The following is a 26414-nucleotide window of genomic DNA, read 5'->3' as shown; positions in this document are numbered from 1 at the left end:
CAACTCTTTTTGGGGTCATATAGACAATTGAACATTTCAGGAATGCCCAACAATTAGGGAATGGCTCAATAAACTGTGATATATAATTATGCTAGAATATTCTTGTAGTATAAAAAATATCAGCAGGATGTTTTGAGAAGAAAAGAAAACTGGTAAAACATAAAATGGTGCAAATTGAAGTGAGCAGAAGCAGGAGAAAACTGTACAGAGTAACATCAATTTTACAAGATCATCTATGAATGACATAGCTATAATCAGCAATACAATGGTCCAAGACAATTTCAAAGAACTTATAATGAAAAATGGTATCCACCTGCAGATAAAGAACAAATGGAATCTGATTGCAGATCAAAGTATTCTTCTAAACTTTATTTTTTTGTGTTTTTTGAGTCTTCTTTTTTTTGCAACATGGCTAATATGAAAACATATTTGTATGACTGCAGATGTATAATCAATATCAAATTACTTGCCTTCTCTAGAGGGGAGAGGAAGGAGGGAGGGAAAGAATTTAGAATGTATTTTAAAATTGATTGTTAAAATTTTTTAAACAAAATTAAGAAAAAAATAAAATAAACTAAGAGAGAAAAGAGGGAAGCTATCTTGCTTCTCAATCCCTGCTTAAAGCTAAAGGAAATTTTATTTGCCATCATGGTAATCACTAAATTTTAATGGCCTCTTATTAATTATTATTCAAACTCTAAAGCTTTATGTTCAAAAGTTACAGTTATTATTTCAGACAGGGAGGAGATATACCAGCAAGTCAATACAGGCATGTGTTGACTTATGGGAAACTGACGGGGATTTGATTTGAACTGAAGAGACTAAAGGGGAATTGAAGAAAGGAGTAGGAAGCTTGGATTTAAATGATAAAACTCAATGTTCATTTTTTCCTTCTGCTTTAAACATAAAATGACCTTAGAAATATGATTTAAAGTTCTCTGAAAGTTTTTCATATGGTAGAAAGTAAAAGTATTCTAAATAATAAAAATAAATGTATTTTTCCCCTTGGATATTGGTATAGTAGAGTGATGAATTGGATTCACAAGACCTAGGATTAAATCTTGGATCTGTACCTGAGTGATGTTGAACGAAACATTTAGAACCTTTGTGTTTCAGTTTTCACATCTACAAAAAAAAAAAATTAAATTAAGCTATGATTTAGGTTGTTTGCAGCTCTATATTATGATCCTATATAGTATGTAAAAATCTCTTCTGAAAATGTAACCCTTTAAGCCCACAATAAATGAATAAGCACTTATTAAGTACTTATCTTGTACAGTAAGGGTATGCTAAATTCTGGGGAATGTAATAGAAAGGCAGAAATGGGGAGAGAATAGATAAAGGAGGTTTTAACTGAAAATCAGATGAAAAAGGTTCCATGTTCCTTAGGGTTTGGCAGAGAAATACATCTAAGTTTATCTTCTGAAATATAATTTCAATTAATAAAAACTTATGCATAGCTAATATTTGAAAATATGAGATTTTTGGTGGTAACAGTGGTGATATTGATTTTACTCATCTATTTTTTGTATGTATATATATATATATATGTAAAATCTTCTTTTCTCCCTTAGGGTGCTATGCTTCTTCAACAAAGGCTGCTTTTCCTGACCTATAGGTGATAATTGTTTGCCAGGTGATAGAAGTGACTGCTGCTTCTCCATAATGATTGCTTCTCTGAATGACTGTGGAGGCCAGGATACAACCAATGCCTAGGAAATGTCACTATTCCTAGGACTCAAATTCAATGTGCTGGATTATCTCCATATGAGTCTGAAGGGAAGAGGTGGTTAAGGTAGATTTTGCAAAAGTCAAGAGTTGACCCAGAACCAGAATAGTAGGGTTAAAAAATTAAATGATTAAAATGCTAATCAGTATTTAGTCCTTGTGTAGTAAAAATGGTGTGAGTGGAAGAAGAGTAACTAATAATGTTTAAAATTGGAGTAATGAAGCGAGATACATTCAGAATTCCTGGAATGTAAATTTGAGGATCTTTGAAATAAAACACTGCTCCAAATCTATGGAATGAAAGACATCAACAAGGCCATGTTTGATCAAAAATGGAAGAAAATCAGTTGAGTAGTGGGAGCTAGGTTTAATCTCAAATTGCACTAAGAACTTTGGGACACCATGGATGACAAGTATAAAAATATGTGGCATCTTAAAAGGGAAGACATTACTGAATGGAAACCTCAAGAAAGGTTCCTGGGGGGAAAATTGTTGAGAAGGCTTTAAAGTTGGATATTAAACAAACTGGCTACAAAGAAGAAAGGAAATAAGGGTCAATAGACTGGAATTGATGGCACTTCTGTCACCTGAAGTCAATAAATAAAATTTATTACCTTACTTAATTATCATGTTTTTAAATGAACATTTCTTTTTTAGTGGAACACTGTTTCATACTGTTGCTCATTCTCGATTTTCTGTATGTATTTCTTTTTTCCTTAGGTTTTTTAATTTGGAAAGGCAATGTGGTTAAGTGGCTTGCTCAAGGCCACATAGCTAGGTAATTATTAAGTGTCTGAGGCCAGATTTTAACTCAGGTCCTCCTGACTCCAGGGCCAGTGCTCACTGCAGCACCTAGCCTCCCCTTCTGTATGTATTTTTAATATTATGTAATCAATTTCTTATTTCTTTTTCCCATTCGCTTTTAAATTCTCCACCAGAAATCCCCACATTATTCATGTATGTGAAACTGCTAATGTGGCCTAGGGGAGCAAAGATTTGGATAAAGTAAGGAATGTTTTACATTAAAATTTCTTACCTAAAGTAGATTGTTTTTCTGTTGTTTTCTTTTTTGTCTTACTTGTATTGTTTATTTATCTTTTTTACTTAGGGTGAAAATAGGAAGGAAATTCTTAAATATAAATCTAAACTGAATTGGAATTCATAATTTTTTCAAATTATGGAAATATCCACATAAGTATTCTAGTCCAATTAGATAGTCACAACATTCTATATTTAAAAATTTTTTAAAATAAGTATAAATTACTCTTTGAACAATTAAAATGCAAAATTATGAAAATTATATAAAGAGGAGTCATTTCTTAGTACAAAATAGAAAAAATTATATAAAAGATATTTTTGGATTCCCTTATTTTACAGGAGAACGTGGGAAAATGTTGTACAGTCTTTTGCTTAACCCCTAAAACTATAGTTTTCATCTAAGACTCTCAAAGTGCTCAGTAAACATTATTTCATATTCTCTTAATATCTCCCCAGGAGATATTATAATTTATATTTTATCATATTATATTATAATTTACTGGAACATTTTAGTCTTGAGTTTATAAAGTGGAGCAAAGTAGTCCATGCAGCAATGACTATGAATGTCAGTGTGAATCTCCAGAAAGTATTACTCATTGTGCTATTCATTCAGTAACCAATGCAGGAGTTTTCTCTCACAAAAATACTTAACAAATTTCACATACCTTTATCTGCAAGTATAACTTATTTTCTTCCTTAAAGGGTCTTGCTTATTATGACAGATATACTTTTTCCAGTGTCAAGGGCTAAAAGTCATACCTCAATGTAAATTTAATACTATAAAGAGAATTCAGTATTTTACTTTAAAACAATTGTGCATTTTTTAATGTGATGAAGGGTAAATCTGAATTTGAAATCTTGGTAATTTACTGATTCCATGTAAGAAAAGCCAGATGTTCTAGAGATAGAATTTTCTTCTCCATTAAATCCTGTTCCTTAGAGTATATTTGTATCATAATCAAAGATCCCATCCCCCCCAAAAAGTACCCAAAAAAACTTACTTGTTTCTAATACTTTCAATTTGCATGAAATATATATATATATAGATATATGGATATAGATATACATACACACACATATATATGTGTATTTGACTGAATCCAAAGAGCATGAGAAGAAATTTCTGGCAAAGTCACTGAGTAACAACTGAGTTACAACTTAGAATCTAAGTTCATCATAGGTAGGGATAGTTTTGTTTCTTTTTTTTTAATCCTTTGCAAATAGAGCAATGATGCTTTTGAAGGTGAAATCTGGTAACTGCCTTTGAAAAAATCTCAAAACCTCAGAAAGTAATATGACTTTAATGGAAATGATATTTTAAAAGTTAAATTACTATTTACTTTAAGGATCATTCTTCCTTTCCATCTGACTTCCAGCTGAAACTTATTAAGTGAGTTGTCACTTCCTAATCAAATATGAGCTTCTTTAGTGAAGGGACAATATGGTTTTTGGTTTTTGTTTGTTTTATCTCCAGTGTACTGAGTAAACATTTGTACAGAGTAAACATTTAATATATGTTCATACTCTCATTCATTCAACAAGTGCTTGTGGACTGAAAGATTTCATCAAAGCCTAGTTTCCCTTCACTACCTTAAAATAGTAAGACATGTATAACATAAAGCAAAGTATTATCATTAGAAGAAGAAAGATATTTGTACCATATGCACACAGCAGGAGACATTAATTCTGTTACATGTTTTAGAAGAAAATTACAGTTAACTATGATAGAATAGTATACAAAGATACTGCATGTGATATGACATTGTTTGACAGAACATAAAATGACATTGTGAGAAAATTAAGTGTAATGAATTTTTCAGAGATATTTGGAAAGGAATTCTTGAGAGAGTTAGAGAACATTAATAAGATAAGCATTAATAAGAATATTTCTATTTCATAAATCATTTCCAAGTTTTCAAAATACACAAATAAGACTGCTTGTCAACATTGCTCATTGCTGAAACATTATTAATATTTACTTGTTAATACTTTCTACTATTAGAAATTATATGAGCAGTAATATTGCTGTTTCAGAGAATTTACCTGGTAGTTTCATTTGTATATTTCTTAAAATTATTTGTTCCTCATAAACAATTTTATTGATAGAATAAATAATAAAAGGAAAGAAGATAACAAAAGAAAGACTGTGAATCAGAGAAAAAATGATGGAGGAAAGCAGAGAAGGGAGTAGACAGGATAGGAATGGAGCAGAAGAGGAAAGAAGAAGAGAGGATATGGAAAGGAGAGGAAAACAGAGGAAAGGGAGGAAAAGGAATGGAGAATCATTCAAATATATAGATAATTGGGGTGGCTAGGTGGCGCAATGGATAGAGCACCAGCCCTGGAATCAGGAGTACCTGAGTTCAAATCTGGCCTGAGACACTTAAAAATTACCTAGCTGGGACTTCCGGCCAAGATGGCAGAGAGAAGACAGGCACAGTTCTAAAGTCTCCTGATCTCTTCCCCATCTATCACATGAAACAAACCTCTTAAAAGAAATCCGAACCAGGAAACCCAGAAAGAAAAGCCAGGAGAGGAAAATCTACCTCAGGATTTGTCTCCTGCAGCAGCCTTGGCTGAGTATCAGCAGGTGAGTCTGAGCTCCCAGGGAAGATCAGCCCAGGATCAGCCAGATCAACCGCTGAATCGGAACCAGGAGTCTGAGGGCCGGAGAGCCGGACCTGCTGGATCAGCGGTGGGGCTGGATGAAGGGGGCTTGGGTCCTCGGGGAAGCAGAGCGCTGGTGTTGGTGCTGTCCCCCTGGAGCTTGGGGAAGGGGCTGCGGGGAGAGTTCTGGTGCAGGAGAGCTGTGGACACCATCCCTAGGCTACTCAGTCTGAGAAACTCTGAGTCCATGCCCCCATTGCACTGAGGCCTCCTCCCAAACAAATGCAAATTACTTCTGCCTCAGACCCAGGTGTGTGAGCAAAAGAACCAGCCCAGCTGAGGAATCACCTCAGGCCAGGGTAAAGCCCACCATTGATTGAAGGCAAGAGAATTCAATAGCTCCAATTTCCTCCCTCAAGCAAAGCAAGAAGGTCTCCCAACCAAGGTCACAGACACTCCAGAGAGGGCAACCAGAACCTCCTACTGGCCAGCCAGAGAAACTGCACTCAAGTAAAGCCTTTAGAGATCCCAAGCCCAGGGGAACCAGCCCCACCCAACTCAAGGTCTTAGCATAATGAAGAAGGGTCAGCTGAAAGGTGGATCCATAGAAAAATTCCTGGAAAGGAAAGACCCCAACCCAGAGAGACCTGGAACATCTGAGGAGAATAAAATCTGGTCTCCAGCACTTAAAGACTGCCTTGAAGAAATAGGGAAGGAGTTTAAAAAATCAACTGGAAAATTTGGGGGAGACAATTAATACCTTGCAACAAGAAAACAAAACCTTAGAAAGTAGAATTAGGACAATTACAATATGAGAACAATTCTCTCAGATCCTCAAATGAGCAAATGCAAAAAGAAATTAATTCTCTCAAAACCTCAATTGGTCAAATGGAAAGCTCTTTCAAAAGTAGAATTGACCAATTGGAAAAGGTTAATGAAGAAAACTCCTCCCCCCAAAAATAATGGAGTCTACAGAAACTAATGACTCCATGAGACAGCAAGAGTCAGTTTAACAAAATCAAAAAATAGAAAAAATAGAAGCAAATGTGAAATACCTCATCAACAAAACCACTGACCTCGAGAATAGATCGAGGAGGAGCAACCTGAAAATTATAGGACTTCCTGAAAACATTGAAGAGAAAAGAAGCCTGGACTTAATATTATAGGATCTAGTGATGGAAAACTGCCCTGATATCATGGAATCAGAGGGCAAAGTAGTTATTGAAAGAGTACATCAATCCCCACCAGAAAAAGATCCTAAAATGAAAACACCAAGGAATGTTGTGGCCAAACTCCAGAACTAACAGATGAAAGAGAAAATCCTGCAAGCAGCCATGAAAGAAACAAGTTAAATATCAAGGAGCCACAGTAAGGATCATGCAGGACCTGTCAGCATCAACTTTAAGGGATCGAAGGGCCTGGAATGAGATATTTCAAAGAGCACGGGAGCTTGGAATGCAGCCAAGAATCTACTTTCCTGCAAAGCTGAACCTTCTCTTCCAGGGGAAAAAAATGGACATTTAACGAAATGGAAGAATTCCAAAAATTTCTGATGAAAAGACCAGAGCTAAACATAAAATTTGGATATCAAACAGGAGGTTCAAGAGACACATGAAAAGGTAAAAAAGGGGGGGGGGCAGTAAAAGGGAAAAAAATGCAATCCAGCAAGTTGAAACTGGCTATATCCCAGCATGGGGGGGGGGGGGGGAAGAGACTCTCATAAATCCTGAGAAATGTAACTCTAACAGAGAGAGTATACCTAGCCAGAAATGATGGACATCCATGACCTATACATGAGACTGATGTCTAATGGAATGTGACTGGCTTTAACTCCACTGGGGAGAAAGACTCTAATAACTCTCAGGAATTTTGACTCTATTCAACAGAATATACTGAACTAGAAGGGACAGACACTCAGAATTTTCTATGACTTAGATAGAATGATCTAAAATAAAATACACTACCTCCCTAAAAAGGGGGACAGGAAAGAGATGGGAGGAGGGAGGGGATTGAATGGGACAAATCTCATTACACTAAGAGGTACAAAAAACCTATCGTAATAGAGGGGAGGAAGGGAGTAGAGGAGAAACACCTGAATCTTCTTCTCATCAGACTTGGCTTAAAGTCAATCTACACATACTCAGTTAACTTATAAAACATCTAACCTTTCAAGAATTAAAAGGGGAAAAGGGGACGGGGGACAGGGAAAGGGAAGGGGAGTGGAGAAAATAAGGGGAAATAACAAAAGGAAGGGAAGGGAACAGGGAAAGTGGAAAGAAAGGGGAGGATGTGATATAGGAGAGCAAACACACTGAAGGGGGTGGTATTCAAAAACAAAATACTGGGGAATATGGATAAAAGGGGGGAAAGGGGGAAAATACAAACAGAGGGAAGATAGCACAGAGGGCAATAAAGAATTAGTAATCATAACCTTGAATGTGAATGGGATGAACTCTCCCTTAAAACGTAAGCAAATAGCAGAGTGGATTAAAAACCAGAATCCTACAATATGCTGCTTACAAGAAACTCATTTGAAGCAGAGAGATACATATAGAGTAAAGGTAAAAGGTTGGAGCAAAATATATTTTGCTTCAGCTGAAGTAAAAAAAGCAGGGGTAGCAATCCTTATCTCAGACAAAGCAGCAGCAAAAATAGATAGCGTTAAAAGAGATAGGGAAGGAAACTTTATCCTCCTAAAAGGTACCATAGACAATAAAGTCATTTCAATATTGAATATATATGCACCCAGTGGGACAGCACCCAAATTCTTACAGGAGAAGCTGAAAGAATTACAGGAAGACATAGACAGCAAAACTCTACTAGTAGGAGACCTCAACCTCCCGCTATCAGATCTAGATAAATCAAATCATAAAACAAACAAGAAAGAAATTAGAGAGGTAAATAGATTGTTAGAAAAATTAGATATGGTAGACTTATGGAGGAAACTGAATGGGGATAGGAAGGAATATACCTTTTTCTCTGCAGTACATGGAACCTATACAAAAATTGACCATGTACTAGGACATAAAAACCTAATGATCAACTGCAGAAAGGCAGAAATAGGGAATACATCTTTCTCAGATCACAATGCAATCAAAGTCATATGCAACACTGGGCCAAGGAGATATAAACCCAGAGCAAATTGAAAACTGAATAACCTCATCTTAAAAAATGAGTGGACCATAAAACAAATTATAGAAAGAATTAACCATTTTATCCTAGATAATGATAATAATGAAACAACATACCAAAACCTATGGGATTCATTCAGAGCAACTCTCAGGGGATATATTATAGCTCTAAATGCTTATATGAATAAATTGGAGAAAGAGGAAATCAATGAACTAAACATGCAACTAAAAAAATTAGAGAAAGTACAAATCAAAAATCCCCAATCAAATACCAAATTAGAAATTTTAAAAATTAAAGGAGAAATTAATAAAATTGAAAGCAAAAAACCTATTGAATTAATAAATAAAACCAAAAGTTGGTATTATGAAAAAACCAATAAAATTGATAAACCTCTCATCAATTTGATTAAAAAAAGAAAGAAGAAAACCAAATTGCTAGTATTATAAATGAAAAAGGTGAACTCACCACCAATGAGGAGGAAATTAAAGTAATAACTCAAAATTATTTTGCCCAACTTTATGCCAATAAATTTGATAATCTAAGTGAAATGGATGAATATTTACAAAAATATAAGTTGCCCAGGTTAAATGAACAAGAGATTAAATACCTGAACTACCCTATCTCAGAAAAAGAAATTCAACAAGCCATTATTGAACTCCCTAAAAAAAAATCTCCAGGGCCTGATGGATTCACAAGTGAATTCTACCAAACATTTAAGGAACAATTGGTTCCAATCTTATATAAACTCTTTGGAAAAATAGGGAAAGATGGAACTCTGCCTAACTCTTTCTATGAAACCAATATGGTACTGTTACCTAAACCAGGAAGAGTTAAAACAGAAAAAGAAAATTATAGACCTATTTCCCTGACGAATATAGATGCAAAAATCCTAAATAAAATCTTAGCAAATCGACTACAACAAGTCATCACTAGGATAATACATTATGATCAAGTAGGATTTATTCCAGGAATGCAGGGTTGGTTCAATATTAGCAAAACTGTTAGTATACTCAATTATATCAATAACAAACCTATCAGAAACCATATGATCATATCAATAGATGCTGAAAAAGCTTTTGACAAAATACAGCATCCATTCCTATTAAAAACACTAGAGAGTGTAGGAATAAATGGACTGTTCCTTAAAATAATTAGCAGTATCTATCTGAAACCATCAACAAGCATTATACTCAATGGGGAGAGGCCAGAGGCATTCCCAATAAGATCAGGGGTGAAACAAGGGTGCCCATTATCACCACTACTATTCAATATTGTATTAGAAATGTTAGCATCAGCAATTAGAGAAGAAAAAGAAATTAAAGGAATTAGAATTGGGAAGGAAGAGACAAAACTCTCACTATTCACAGATGACATGATGGTCTACCTAGAGAATCCCAAGAAATCATCTAAAAAACTACTGGAAACAATTAGCAATTTTAGCAAAGCTGCAGGTTATAAAATAACCCCCCATAAATCCTCAACTTTCCTATATATGACTAGCAAGAAACAGCAGGAAGAGCTAGAAAGAGAAATCCCATTCAAAGTAACCTCAGACAGTGTAAAATACTTGGGAGTCTATTTGCCAAGATAGACTCAGAATCTTTTTGAAAACAATTATAAAACACTTCTCACGTAAATTAAATCAGATTTAAATAACTGGGCAAATATCAACTGTTCATGGATAGGTTGAGCTAATATAATAAAAATGACAATTCTACCAAAACTAAACTATCTGTTTAGTGCCCTACCAATCAAAATTCCAAAAAATTACTTTAATGAGCTAGAAAAAAATTGTAAGTAAATTCATATGGAGAAATAAAAAGTCAAGAATTGCCAGGAGCTTAATGAAAAATAATGCAAACAAAGGTGGCTTAGCACTACCCGATCTAAAATTATATTATAAAGCATTATTCATCAAAACTGTTTGGTATTGGCTAAGAAATAGAGTGGTGGACCAGTGGAATAGACTAGGTGTAAAAGCAGGAGAGGATTATAGTAATATGCTGTTTGATAAACCCAAAGAGTCAGGCCACCAGGATAAAAACTCCCTCTTTGATAAAAACTGCTGGGATAATTGGAAGTTAGTATGGAAGAAACTTAGATTAGACCAACACCTCACACCCTTTACCAAGATAAGGTCCAAATGGTTACAGGACATAGACATAAAAAACAATACTATAAGCAAATTAGAAGATCAAGGACTAGTCTACCTGTCAGATCTATGGAAAGGGGAACAGTTTATGACTAAGGAAGAGTTGGAGAACATCACTAAAAATCAATTAGATGATTTCAATTACATTAAATTAAAAAGTTTTTGCACAGATAAAACCAATGTAATCAAGATCAAAAGAAAAGTAGTAAATTGGGAAACAATCTTTACAACTAATGATTCTGACAAAGGACTCATTTCTAAAATATACAGAGAACTGAGTCATATTTTTAAAACAAAAAGCCATTCCCCAATTGACAAATGGTCAAAGGATATGCAAAGGCAATTTACAGATGAGGAGATCAAAGCAATCCATAGCAATATGAAAAAATGCTCTAAATCATTAATTATTAGAGAAATGCAAATTAAAGGTACCACCTCACACCTCTCAGATTGGCCAGTATGACCAGGAAGGATAATGATCATTGTTGGAATGGATGTGGGAAATCTGGGACACTATTACACTGTTGGTGGAGCTGTGAACTCATCCAACCCTTCTGGAGAGCTATTTGGAACTATGCCCAAAGGGCAACAAAAATGTGCATACCCTTTGACCCAGCAATACCACTACTGGGTCTATACCCTCAAGAGATGAGGAAAAAGGGTAAAAACATTACTTGTACAAAAATATTTACAGCAGTCCTGTTTGTGGTGGCAAAGAATTGGAAATCCAGTAAATGTCCTTCAATTGGGGAATGGTTTAGCAAACTGTCATATATGTATGTCATGGAACACTATTGTTCTATTAGAAACCAGGAGGGATGGGATTTCAGGGAAACCTGGAGGGATTTGCATGAACTGATGCTGAGTGAGATGAGCAGAACCAGAAAAACACTGTACACCCTAACAGCAACATGGGAGTGATGTTCAACCTTGAAGGACTTGCTCATTCCATCAGCGCAACAATTGGGAACAATTTTTGGCTGTCTGCAAAGGAGAGTACCATCTGTATCCAGATAAGGAGCTGTGGAGTTTGAACAAAGTACAAGGACTATTTCCTTTAATTCAGGGAAAAAAAAAAACCCAGATATCTTATTGTTTGATATGGTTACCTCTGAGAATTCTGTTCTCTTTAAGGATATGATTTCTCTCTTATCACACCCAATTTGGATCAAGGTACAACATGGAAACAAAGTAAAGACTGACAGAGTGATATCTATGGGGTGGGGGTGTGGGGAGGGAAGCAAGATTGGGGGAAAATTGTAAAACTCAAATAATATCTTTAATAAAAATTTAAAAAAAAATTACCTAGCTGTATGGCCTTTCCAACCATTTAACCCCGTTATCTTGTAAAAAACCTATATAAATATATATAAATATATATATATATATGTATATATATATATATAATAGATAGATGAGAGAGCTAAAATATTGAGAACAATTACAAAATAGCCAAGTCATCAAATTGTATGAAAAAATTCTAAAGCAGCTCTAAATCTATCAAAAACTGAGAAATTGTTCCAAATCAGTAAAATTATGAAATATGCAATTAAAACAACTAAAACTAAAATAGTGGAAGAAGTCCAAGAAATGCATGATAATATGAAGTCATAGCAAATAGAAATTATATACCAAAAGTTAGTCCTAATAAATAAGACACACTGAATTGTCAATCATCCTCTGAGCCAGAAGACTTCTCTGAGAGTATTCTGACAATAAACTCTTCCTCCCTTTGTATTGGGAGAGTTTTCCTAGCAGCTCATTTCTTCCTTAGTACCTATCTTTCCTTTTCAACAACTCAGTTCCATGATATTCTGCAGAAAGGCTTTTTTTTCCAAATCCAATGTTTCAAATGACTACCTAGAAGGGGGGACTGAATGACTTTATACTGCAGTTATCAATTTGTAGTTTTAGTTTGTTTTTTTAATTTATAAGTATATCTTTGTTATATGTTATACTAAAAGACTTGTAAAAAAAAATCAACACTGAGCCTTCCAGTTTGCTCCACAATAGTTCTATAGAATAACTTAAAGACCCCAGGCTAATCAGGCAAGCTATCTTTTCCTGACCCTTTCATTCATCTTGATACTTGACCTTGAAGAAAATTATAACAATTTAGTTATAATGACCAGCACTTCTGTAATAGATCAGAAACATGGGAAAGGAACTAAGAAAAAATTAACTATCTTCAGGAAGATTTACTTTTCCTGGAGAAATAGTCTTCCTAGTGTCAGCTAGGCTTGGCTCTCATCGCACTTCTTTAATTTGGATTAGTTAAATGGTATGTTGGTGTGATCTGCCTTGATATTCCCTACTCAGCAATCTCTTTTTCTTTCTCGTATCTATACACACTCTTAGCTTCTTGACCTTTCTAGTTCAAAGACTGTTTACCAAAGGTTATGGGGAAGAAGGGGGAAAAGGCAAGTTTGAAAATTTGAGTAATGTTTAGTATAGCAAATCAAATTCATCCCTCAAGTCCTTCTGCCCCTTATGTGGATATTACTGCTTAGAAAAATCTACACAAAGAACAAAGCAAAATCAGCAAAACTTAGTTCAAATGAAATGCTCAATGTTAGTATTATAAAATCTAAGTTCAAAGACATATCCTTGCTATTCTATTTACAATCAAAGTTCTATAAAAGGAGACAATTATATATACTATCAGTTTCATTCATGTCATTAAGAATTTTTTGCTGAAGTATTTTGAGGAAATTTACCTAGTAGTTTGATTTTCATGTATATGTGTGTGTATGTATACTTAAAAATACTTATTTATCAAAATAATTTATTAATAGAATAAAGAGCAAAAGAAAAGAAATGACCAAAGGAACAGGCTATGAGCCACAGAGAAATGAAACTCAAGTTCTGGTCCCTATAAGAGCTACCTTTTTTTTTTACCTTGGGCAAGTCATTTAATTCTCTCTTTTGTAGAATGGTATACTAAAGTCCCTTCCTATTTTAAAGTTCTTTGTTCTATAAGATATGTTAGTTTTGAAAAAAAAAGTCTGAGCTATTAAAAGGGTAGCATTTCATTTATACATAAAATGTATCTTTCTTGGATTAACAAATCCAGCTACCAGTAGTGACAAAAATCTCCTATCATTGAAACTGTTTCTGTGAAATTGAAAACAGAGGAAAAATATTTCTCACTAGAAAAAAAATGCTAACTTAGGTCCAAGCTAAATGTACTTCTCTCTTAAATTCATCAAGTGGATTTAGTGCCTGTCATCAAAATGAAAGCAACCATTATACATTATCCATAGAGATGGACTACAACATGTTTTGGGGAAAGTAGCTGTATATTTAAAACAGCCAACCTTCTTTAATTTGAAACTTCAAGTGAGAGAAGAGTTGAGCAAACTCCATGGGCTTTGATTTCCCCATGTACTCTTCATTTACTTTAGAAGCCATGATTCAATATGCCAATTTTGAAAATGCCTCTCAGTGACTCTTGCCATCTCAAAAAACAGTACATGCATCAATTTCTCTGGACAAAAAATAATCATTGAGGTAGATATAATTGGAAAGTCTACAATGAAAATTGTGGTAAGAGAGAGAGTACAAAAGTCAATCATAAATGGTAGAACTGATGCCTTTTTTCCCCAGAAGCATTTTCTCTTATAATTATATTTCTGTATGTCCCAGTACTCAGCCGGGGGGGAGTGGGGTGATTAACTTGGATTAATTAGTATTTCAAATAATTTTTGACAAATACCAAGTCCCCAAGTAGTAAAAAACAGGAAAAAAATGTAACTGCTCAAATATATATTCAGAGAACTGATAATGAAACATGTTCTCTAGTTTATAGCGATCTCAAAAAAGCAGAATGACTACTTTTTTGGAACCTGAAAAAAATGCATGGATTCATTTTTCTGCTTATTTGCTACAAGAATCATTTTTCTGCTTTTTATTTGTGAAGAAGGATTAAGGAAAGAAAAATGATAACCAATAGTGATGCCAAAAAGAAAAGGAAAAAAAAGAGGGAAACAACAAAGGAAAGGAAAAGAAGAGAACAAAAGAAACTGCAAGACGAGCTTAAAAGGTCTTTGAAGCATTTGTTAAATGCATAGAAAAGGGGGAATAGGGAGTACACACAAATATAGTTTTGAAAGTAGCATTAAATTCATTATCTACTTTTTAGACAAAACAAATTGTAAATAATAAAGATTCATGGTTCTATGCGCAAACCTCTTTTCTGATCTATTTCAATTACAGAAAAATTCACCATTTTGCTGCTTAAAATCAGAATAAAAATTAAATTTAAGAAGTGATGGCTTAAGCATATCTTTGGATGTTTTGGCATCAGTGAACCTCTTACTTCTTTCTAAGAGTTTATAACTAATTCCAGTATATGCTTTAAAAAAGTTAATGAGACCTCAGATTATAAACTTCAACCTTAGAACAAGGATCTTGGAGATTCTAAAGTAGAAATCTATACTAAATATTCATATCTTCTGTTTATTTTTTTTTAAATTTGTTTGAAGCTATGATTAAAGTGATAATAGGCATTCTTCACGTGGAGATTGCTTACAGAGCTACACATTTTGGTCTGGTTGTTGTCCTTGGTTCTCAAAGAGGACCACAATGACATCACAATGTAATTATCAATGTACAGTGTGTGTGACTGTGACTGATTAGACCAATATCGATAAGGTTCTGCTACAATCTGGGCATAAATTTTCCACCTGAATAATTAGATTGAAAGTGTCTATATTTGAGCACTTCACATTTCTTTCTTTTTTTTTTTTTTTAGGTTTTTGCAAGGCAAATGGGGTTAAGTGGCTTGCCCAAGGCCACACAGCTAGGTAATTATTAAGTGTCTGAGACCAGATTTGAACCCAGGTACTCCTGACTGCAAGGCCGGTGCTTTATCCACTACACCACCTAGCTGCCCCATTTCACATTTCTTTTGAGCTACTGCAATTCTGTTTCACTTGAAGAGTACAGCATCTTCTTTGAAATGGATATTCTATGTTGGGCAGTCCTCTTCCAGTGTAACCCAGTCTCACAAAGAGATATTGCTTCTTCTGATTTCCAAGTGTATGCTTATTTTCTGTAACTTCTCTGTAAAAATCTTGTAGGTAAACATACATTTGACATTTTAACAACAAGAAAAGTTCATCACAGTTGTATTTTCTACAGTAGAGATGGCAGGTACATTCAAGAAAAGACCCCAATGTCCTTTACTTTATTTTTTTTTCAGAGAGTCTTCAGAATCCTCAGTTAAGTATTCATTCTGTCATGATGCCAGTATACTGTCCATGTTTTACAGGCATTAAACAATGAAATTAGAACAATGGCTCTGTAGACCTCCAATTTGGGAGGCAACCTAATATCTCTTCTCTCCCACATTTGCCATTGCAGTCTTTCAAACACTGAGCTAGCTCTCTGGCAATGCCCTCAACTTCACTAAGTTAAAATGACTTGCCTGTAAACATAGGTAGCTAATATCAGACACAAAACTTGTACCTAGGACAATATTCTATTTATACAGGTCATCATTAAGTTATTTTCCTTGCTTAAAAAGGTATTGCATAACAAATACCCCCTTTTTTGAGATAGAGGACTGCTGTCATAGTTATTGTTCCTTTTTTATGACTAAGTTCAGAAAATGACAGAAAGGTCAAATGTCGCATACAAAAACCTGAAGGATCAATGAGAGTTTTGAGAATCAAGATCCCACTTTGATTTGAATGCTTTTGTTATTTCCTTTTTATATTATTCCTATCAATTAATTAATTTTCATATATATGTATATATATATAAAATTAGTTACAAATTTCCTGTAACCCTCCCTTCCCACATCCCTGGATCTTAATGTGGGCAAAGCAGCAGAGTCCTGCCCCAGGGATAGCAGAAAGACCTCTGCATTCTCTCCCCACCCTCTTACTGTCTATGGGCTGAGTGCTCTGGAAGGGCTGGATGGCGCCACAGGTTCCCATCACAGGGCTGCTCTGCAGTCAACAAGCTCACTCTGATGCTGCAGAGTTATGTCACTGCCCCTTTAAGCCATCCCTGGGCCAAGAGGTCTGGAAACTGCCACCTCTTCCACTCACTCAATTGCCCCCAGGGACCCAGGTGCTCCATAGGCTATTCCTGGACTAGTTTGCTCCTGTCCCACTCCACTGAAGCTCTTTCCACCCCAGTTCCAGTGAAACAGACCTTTCCTGTGGATCCTCTCAAGTTGTCTTGGACTAGGAAATTGCATCACTCAGTCTTTCTGAGTTCTGTCCCTCTAAATTTTGACGAGAGTCATAATTTGATGATATTTGTAGTTTTGGGGGGGTGAAGAGTTTCCAGGAATTCCTGCCCTCATATAGCTATCTAGTCTCCAATCCCCTCTAGCTACGATTCCTATTCCTAAATTTAAATGTGGAGAGACTGACTAGCTGTGTGAACCTTAATTCAGGTTGTCTCACTTTCCTTATCTGTCAACTGAGTTGGAAAAGGAAATTAATAACACCGAAAATAGTTAATGTGAAAGCGGTGAATGAAAGAGGAACAAACTAATGCAATGTTGATGGATCTCTTGTTCTAGAGAGATACTTGAAATTGTGTAAGTAAATGACTGAAATGTTCATACCCTTTTACCTAGTGATCCTAATGTTAGGATCATTCTCCAAGGGAGGCAAAAAAAAAAAAGAGAGAAAGTTGCAATATTTGTAACCAAAAAAAAACCTCAAATGGAGTTATGAAGAGTTTTATATGATGCAACAAAAAGAACAATACTCCCACAGCTAAATTCTTCAAACAAATAATAAGCACTCCTGAATAGAGAAATATAAGTTATTTTCTTCCAAATAATCCCTGAGGTGAGGACATCTAAGTAGAGCACTGGATAGAGCACCAGCTCTGGAGTCAGGAGGACCTGAGTTCACATCCAGCCTCAGACACTTAATAATTACCTAGCTGTGAACTTTGGGCAAGTCACTTAATCCATTGCCTTGTAAAAATCCCAAAACAAAAATAACCTCTGAGCATTGATCCAGATTTATTTACTTGCATAAAAAGTAAGAATTTAGTCTGTCAGTCTGTCAAAGAAAGAGGAATCTTTTCCCTTGGTTTGAAATTGCATATATGCTTTTTTTTCTCTAAACACTCATCTGTATCAGAGAAAAGTGGAAACCATTGAACTTTAAAGTTTGAAATAGTTATTAGTCAAATATCTGAGAATGAAAATAAATTAAATGAGCTACACATTCTAAACTAGAGTCAAGTCTCTGAAAATGGCATGACCAAGAAAAGAAATCTAAAGAGAAGAAAAAGCTTTACATTACCAAGATCTAAACTTAAAGAGGACACCATTCTGAACATTTTCTCACATATTCCTCTACCTTATCCCTTACAGTTCTGTATTTAAAATGGGGTGAGTGATGAAGAAAAGTAGTTCAGTAAAGTTATCATTTCTACAAGATCAACATTATATGCTGTATTCTATATTCATTGTCCCACAGTTTGCCAGGGTAGGTTGGGGTAGAGCTTCTCATGTCTATTCTTTGAAGATGATTTTAGTCATTTAAATTTCAAAACAATTCAGTTCTTTTTTTAAATAAAAAGATGTCTTTGTTGGTGAATTTCTTTCTATTTGAATTGGTTGTATATGTATTCCCATATTTTTCTATATTTTAAATATTCATTTGTTTTACAATGTAATACTATGATGCAATTTCACATATGTATAGCAGGACTTATTTTGCAGTTTTCCAATAAATAGACATTTTCCTTCTCCATAATTTTAGTTACAAATACTGGAACTTTCTTTTATTTTTACCTTCCTTGGAGAATGATCCTAACAATGGGTTATCATTGGATAAAAGAAAATGGACATTTCAACCATTCATTTAATATTATTTCAAGTATCTCTTTGGAACAATTTGATCAATTCCTCTATCCATCAACAATGTGTTAGTTTGTTCCTCTTTATTCAACCCTTCCACATTAGCTATTCTCATTTATATTATTTTTCTTTGCTAGTTCTCTGGGTCTTAAAAAATGGACTTGTATTCCTTTGAATTTCTCTTATAATTAATGATTTGGGACAGCATTCTATATGGTGGTTAATCAAGTGAAATTATTTCATGAACTCTTCATATCCTTTGATGATATCCATCAAGGATCACTTTAGAAAGGAAAGAAGGAAATAAGTATTATGGAGTGACTACTAATGGGTGAGACTGTGTTAAGTACTTTACAAATATAATCCCATTTGATCATCACAACAACCTTGGGGAAGTGTTAATTTTTGTTCATATATATTTATGTTATTTCCCTAAAAATTTCAGTTCTCAGAGTTTTATTAATGATTATGTGCTGCAAAGGTTGTCCTATAATTCCCTCTCCTAGCTGCATTAATTTTATTTGTGTAAAAGCTATTCAATTTCACATTGAACATATCTATTTTGTCCTTTGTAATATCCTATCTATTATTGGGTATGAATTCATTGCTTAGTATAATTATGCTAGTTTCCTAATCTAATTCTCTTGTTTTTATTGCTTTTTGTTGTTGTTATTGTTGTCTATGAAAACATGAATTTATTAAATACTTTTTAAAGTATATAATAAATTCAATGCATAATTTTTTTTTAGATTTTTCAAGGTAGTGGGGTTAAGTGGCTTGCCCAAGGCCACACAGCTAGATAATTATTAAGTGTCTGAGACCGGATTTGAAGTCAGGTCCTCCTGACTCCGGGGCTGGTGCTCTATCCACTGCGCCACCTAGCGCACCTGGTGGCTGCCCCAATTCATAATTTTTAAAACTCTTCCGCTTATGTGTCCCTCTGAATTTGTTCTTATATCTTCTGCACATTAAAATGAATGCTTTAGTGATTCTTTTCCAGAGCAGTTGGGTTTTTTTAAATAATAGACATCTTATATTTTTCTTCTGTCTTTAATTTTATTTTGTTCTAATATTTCTGTTGTCTCATTGAATCATTGGTTTCTATATGCTCATTTCTGATTTTTGGAAGAGACCACAAGGTTTTCCTACTGTTTCAAATCTCCTTTCAAGTTGTTTCTTCAGAGTAAATTGCACTTATAATTTTATTTTTTAAATTTCTTTTGCTTCATTTCTTTCAGATACTTTTGTAGTACAGTTTTTTTTGCAAAGCAATGGGGTTAAGTGACTTGTGCAAGGTCACTTGGGTTAAGTGATTATTAAGTGTCTGAGGACAAATTTGAGCTCCCTTCTGACTCCAGGGCCAGTGTTCTCTCTAATGTGTCACCTGGCTGCTCCAAAGCTTTTTTTTAAACTAACTTTCTACTTTCATCCATTGTAAGATTATGATTTTATTTTACTCTGTCTCTTGGGTTTTCCTTGACACTTCATAATATTTGGTGTCTTCTCTTTACTCACATCTACTACATAAATTGGAAATTTGGAATTTGGTATCATGGTCAAGGGAAGCTAGGTGGCACATTAAATAGAGTCTGACCTCAATTTAGGAAGACTCCTCTTCTTGAATTCAAATCTGGTCTCAGATAGTTACTAATTGTGCAACCTTGGGCATGTCACTTAATCTTGTTTGCCTCAATTTCCTCATCTGTAAACTGAACTAGAGAAGGAAATGGCAAACCACTCCAATATCTTTGACAAGAAAATCCCAAATGAGATAACAAAGCATAAGACAAAACTGAACAATTCGATGGTCAGACTCTGTACCTACCTGCAATTTTAAATGGCATGGTCAGTCCTTAGTTGGTCCTGGTCTTGATTTCCTATGTTTCCTGATACTGGTTCCCACATTCTGGTATATTTTCATACTACAACCATTATTTCCACCCTTCTGGTTCCTTTACAGTGCTCTTAGGTTGTCCATGATCAGAAATCTATGCTCTTCAAGAATTTCTCTTATAGCAGCATGCTATGAAGTTCTGATTGTTAAGTATCATGAAACATCCTAGAATGAGTTGGGTTGACTCTTACCATTTGTCAGAACTATGAGAGAGATACAGGCTTCCACATTTGAGGAGCTTACTGGCCCAAGCATTTCAGCATTCCTAGACCCAAGTACAAAGAGTAATCTGCTTCAGGTTCACCCAGAGATCTTTGACACATTCTGACAGGTTTCTGGTTTGTTTACCCATTTTGTTACTGACTTTTCTAGGGGCACTAGACTGTGAAGGACTTTAAATATAAAATAGAAGATTTTGTTTTTAATGCTAGGAGAAAAAAGGGAACTCTTTAAGGTACTATAGCAGGTGAGTGACATGATCAGAATGAATTTTTTTTAGGCTAAATTGCTAAAAAGTCACACTTTTAGTGTAAGCTAAAATTGTATTTCTACTTCTCATTTTGCTTATAGATGCTATAAACTTGCCATGCAAAGATTTCTTGATTATATTATTATGAAGTCTTCTCTGGACAAGTGGAATTACTATGGAAATCCTAATTTGTGATTATGACATTATTAGAGATGAAAAGATCAAGAGAGAACATCCAGTCTAATACTCACATTTTGTAGTTAAGGAAATAGTAAATTAGACAGGTGAGGTGACTCACCCATGGACACAAAGCTTGTGATGAAATTGAATGAAACTGAACCCAAGTCTCCTGATTCCTTCTTCAGCTCTCCTTCTACTACACCATGCTGTCTCCTGATGTTAGTTGGGTTGCATTATTAAATGAGGTTGGAAGGCTTCCATTAACATGTACTTTACAAATACTTTATCTTTTATTGTTAGAAAATACTGAATCCTTTTTTTTCTTTGTTCTTATTTATAGTCTAAGTAAAAAACAGAATCTTGGCTACTGAAACATAATTGGCATGCAATAGATGTATAAACCAAATTCAATAAAGAAGGTAGGTGTCAGTAGTGTTTTATTTTTCTATAAAGGTATATATGAGGATCTCAGGAGTTTCTGTACATTACAGCTTCTGTGTTTTTGCTAAGTATGGTAGTATCTTCATCTCTCCTGCAAATAACAAGGGCAGACAGATCTATTGAACCAAAGGCAGAACAGGCATTTCCACAAGGACAAAGATATTTCTTTCATTATTGAGGAAAAAGAAGAAAGGACACTGGGAATTACTCTCCAAGAGCTAGCCAATATATCCCCCCCTTTTTTATAATTCTTTAGTTAGGGCATAAGATTTTAACTGTAATTGCAAAACATCAAGGGGCATGCTGCTAGCTAGATTCTATGATTAATGACAAATTGTTGTGCACTAAAAATCAGAATTAATTTAGAATACTTTGATACAACATAGAATAATGTCAGGTTACAAATTTTAAAGATCACCATCACCACCCTGCTTAATTTCCTCATGCTGCTTGCAACTATGTCAATTTTATTTCCTACTTGAGCTTTTTCTTATTTGGAAGATTAATCAGTAAAACCTAACATTTCAGCCTTATTATTGGGAAAGATATAGGAAAGGTTAATGTATACATTTATCAATTGAAAGATGTATTTCTTCCCTAAATTGTAAAGTTTCTGGAGGAGGAAATATATATGTGGTATATTTGATTATGGTGATCAAAGGGATCTCACTGCAATTTAATTCAAATAAACTTCATATTTCATTTCTATGTGGTCTAAAAGCTGAGTAGGTTCATCATAGATAACACTATTTTCAGATAGAAAACCCCCTACATTTCATCAAACAAAAGACTAAGACAAGGAAAAGAATACCCAAAAGACATTTTAATTTGTTAAAAGTCTTTATTAAATATTAAGTCCAAGATTTCAAGCTCCAATGGAAGCTTTAATTTTAGGTTTCTATCATTTATCCATTATTCTATTAATATCTAAATGTTCATTCTCTTCCCAAGAAAATGTGAGAATCCTCATATTATTCTCTAAAAAAATATTTACTTACAGGCTTTAAGTGTCCATTAAGCAAACCAGAGGCTTGAGTTTCCTTCTACAGACCACATACAGAAACCCAACCTTCTTCAATCACTTAACACTTTAAAAGCTCAAATTGAAAACAGACAAAGCCAGTAACTTCAAACACAAAAGGAAAAAAGGACAAAGGAGAGAGTGGAAAAAAAAAGTCACATGAATCAAAATGCTGGGTTGATAACATGATTGGTTAAAATAAGGAGTTATCAGATAGCTTCTTTCTTCTAAGAACCTAGGTAAATTCTTCTTTGAATTTCTCTGCTCTTTTCCTTTATCCACTTAGACTGCAATGAATTAATTGAAAATTATATTCCTGAAAAAAAGAGGGAATTAAATTAGATAAACTCTAATGTCACTTCAGGTTTAAATTCTATAATCGGAAGCATTTCTATTGTGATATCTTTCATACATATGTATACCTCTGCATGCATGTAACTAGATATTGCCTATTATGCAATTACAGAATTATATAATGCATTCATAAGTTAAATGACTTGACTAGGCATTCTTAGTCAATATATATCAGTTAGAATTACCTGGACTCTAAAGTTGGCTTTCTATTCATTATATCACAGTTGCCTTAGAGAGACAGACTCAGAGACACAGAAAGAGGAAAGAGAATAAAAGATATAGAAAGACAAAAAGAGACAAAGGAAACATGAGATTGAAAGAAACATGGATTATCTCAAATTTTGTTTTAGTAAGGAAGAATATTTTACAAATTCATTTATTCAGAGAAGATATTACATAGCATGAAACATTATTTTTCTATTAAAATTACATAATATTTTCATGTTAATCAAACTGAGTTCAATGCACTGAAAATCTCTTTAAAGGGTCAAAATTAATGATGTCAGAAACACAGTTTACTGATCATACTAAGGAAAGAAGCATTAGTTTTACCTCTCAAAAGAGAAGTGATTTTTCACCCACATAATAACTCACTGAATAAAGACCAAACAATTTTCTCTATGACTTTGTAATTTCCTGTCAATAAAGAGTGTTGGAGTAGATTAATTGCTGACCTGAAGCTTTATTCAGTCTGCACTAATCAATCTCAGTAGCCACTTATTACTTCTATGCCTAATCAATAGTATTCATCCATTAAATAGCTCTTAAAAGACAAATGCAATAAAACTTCCCTCAACCAGGTATACTGGTCTAACTCAGACTGGCTTAATTCTATCCATATTAGCTAACAGAGGGTTATATCTCTAAATCAAGCTGAATGGCATTTTCATATACATATTCATAGAAAAGTTAAAAACTTCCTTTCTCTGAAGCAAATCTAAGTGTGTCTGTGATGCTCAGCTCCTGAAGGGAGAACCCAATCAAAAAACTGAATGAAAAATTGTCAAAAAAAAAAAAAGGAAAAAAAGAGCAAAAGACATTGAGGTAACACCATTTGAATTTCCAAGGAAGTTTAGGTGAGAAAGGAAGGGAAAACAATAGCAGTATGAAAGGCATTCAGAGATCATACAATTCCATTCCCTCATTTTAGAGCAGAGGAAATTTATTAAAGATTATTCAGTAGTAGATTGGTCAAGGATTAGAACTATATTTTCCTTCTCCTCCCCAACCCCTCTTCCTGTGTTCTTTCCATTACCCAAGGCTGGGTCCCTTAGATTGCTATTGATATTTTCCCTTCTGTACTAAATTAAGAAGTTTGCTCCAAACTCCCAATATTTGCCAATTCCCACAAAATAGCTTTTTTCTCCTCCTAAGTTTAATTGTCTTTTTATTCATTGAGATCCAAGGAAAAATCCTATTATCTGTTGCTTAGCTCTATCTCTAATCAGTTAGGTACCCAGTGGGACAGCTGTTATTACTCACAGATTTGTTTGTCTTTCATTCCCTTTTTAAAATTTTTTAAAAAATTTATTTAATTATTTTCATCCATATGCATATGTATATTTTTAAGTTACAAAATTCCTTTCCACCCTCCCTTCCCACCCCAATTCCCTCAGCAGCAGTCAAGTTAGCATTGTACATACATATTTTATTAAATATGTTTACAGATTAGTTATTTTCAGTATGAGGAATTAGGATTAAAGGAAATTAGGATTAAAGGAAAAAATACCTAAGAGATAATTTTTATAAAGTATTCATCAGATTCTGAAGGGTTGGGGGTTTTTTTTGGTGTGTGTGTTTTGTTTTGCTTTTCTTCCTCTGGATAGGGATAACATAGTTCATAGCTGGTCTAATACAGTTGTGCTAGCTCTCTGAACTACTGAGAAGAGCTGCTTCCATCAAGGTTGTTCATCTCACAAAGTTGTTGTTGATGTGTACATTGTTCTTGTGGTTCTACTCTCTTCCCTCAGCATCAGCTCCCTGACTTTCATTCTCTAAGAAGACCAATGACATTGGGGTGGTAATATCTTAACCAAGATACAGAGTAAAACTTCCTTTTTCCTTCCTTTCTACCTTCCTTGTCCTTTCTCTCCTCTCCATTTCCTTCCATCTACACAAGAAATCATATCCTTACCTGTGAGTGCTCTGCCCAAAGGGACTCTAGATTAGTTTTTTTTTTTATCTTTGCCTTATTTATTCTATCACCAAAAAAAAAAAAAAACCTGGAACAATTGACTCTTTTACTTCACGTCTTTTCACTTACATCTTGAAATACAGGACAGAAAAAAAATCAGGCTTTAATAAAGTCAATTGGAATTCAAATAGAGTTACTTGACTATTCCATAAGCCCCATTCATTCTGGCTCTCACTAACTGGTCAACAATTAGGTCCCAATCCAAGTCTCACTTGGCTATTGCTTAGGTTTTGATAACAATTGTTTCTGCTCTGGACAGAAAACCTGCAACTTTTCCCCTCCCAGACTGATTTTTGTTTTGGCATTTTTTTGCCTCATTTCTTACCTATCCATTGGATGTGGCCTCAAACAAACTGAGACCTGGGAAAGACCTTAGCTTAAAAAGACCATTATCACTCACTGCATCCAGGCCATATCTAGTCATTTTAATCAATATCTTGCTACTGAACACAGAGGATTCAGGAAGAGAAAGAGTAAGACTAGTGACCTTGCACAACCCTGCCTCCAATTCATTTGCAAGTCAAGATATCACCTTTCCAGTATCATTGATTCTTTTCCAAAACAAAGGACAAACAACCATAATTCTATCTCTAAAAACCTTCCTAGGGAAGCATTCTTTATAGTTTTCTATCATCATCATCATCATTATTATTGTCATTATTAGTTCTTTGTTGTAGCTATATCTCTGTTCCTTGGCAATCTCATCCATTTCCTTGACTCTAGATACTAGCACTTTTGAAATGTCTCAATAGCTATGATTTTTTTTTCAAATTGGAGACCTGTATTTCCTAATATCTGCTAAACAGCCTTTTTCTTTTTTGCTAGGCTTTTTGTCACATTTCTTTTTCCTGGTTCATCCCTTCTATGTCTGCCAAGTTCCTTCTCTATCTCCTTTTCAAGGTTAATAATAGAAACCTCTCCCTGTCCTCTCCCTCTCTTCCCTTCCCTTCTTGTTTTCCCTCCCTGCTCCTTCTCTCCTCTTTTTTGCATCACCTTTCTTCTCCTATCTTCATCTTTTATGTTTCCTTTCCCTTTCCCTTTTTCTTTTCCCTGTCATTATGCTTCCTTTTTATTTATTTATTTATTTATCTATTTATTTGTTCATTCATTCATTCATTTATCTATTTGTTTGTTTATTTGTTTATTTTTCCTTTCCTTTCCTTATTATGTCCAAAATGAAATTCAATGTTCTTCTTACACACACACACCCTTTCCCTTAACTACCTTGTTCTTATTAAGGGCATTAACATTCATCTAATATTGAAGTTCGCAATCTCATAGTTGCTTCCACTTCCTTGCTCATTGATCCTCCCTCATTCCCTTCTCATCATTTCCACCTACCATACTCAATCACTTCTCATCTACAC

This window comes from Macrotis lagotis, chromosome 5 (assembly GCF_037893015.1).
Source record: "Macrotis lagotis isolate mMagLag1 chromosome 5, bilby.v1.9.chrom.fasta, whole genome shotgun sequence".
In the NCBI taxonomy this organism is placed as follows: Eukaryota; Metazoa; Chordata; class Mammalia; order Peramelemorphia; family Peramelidae; genus Macrotis; species Macrotis lagotis.
This window is presented reverse-complemented; position numbering follows the sequence as displayed.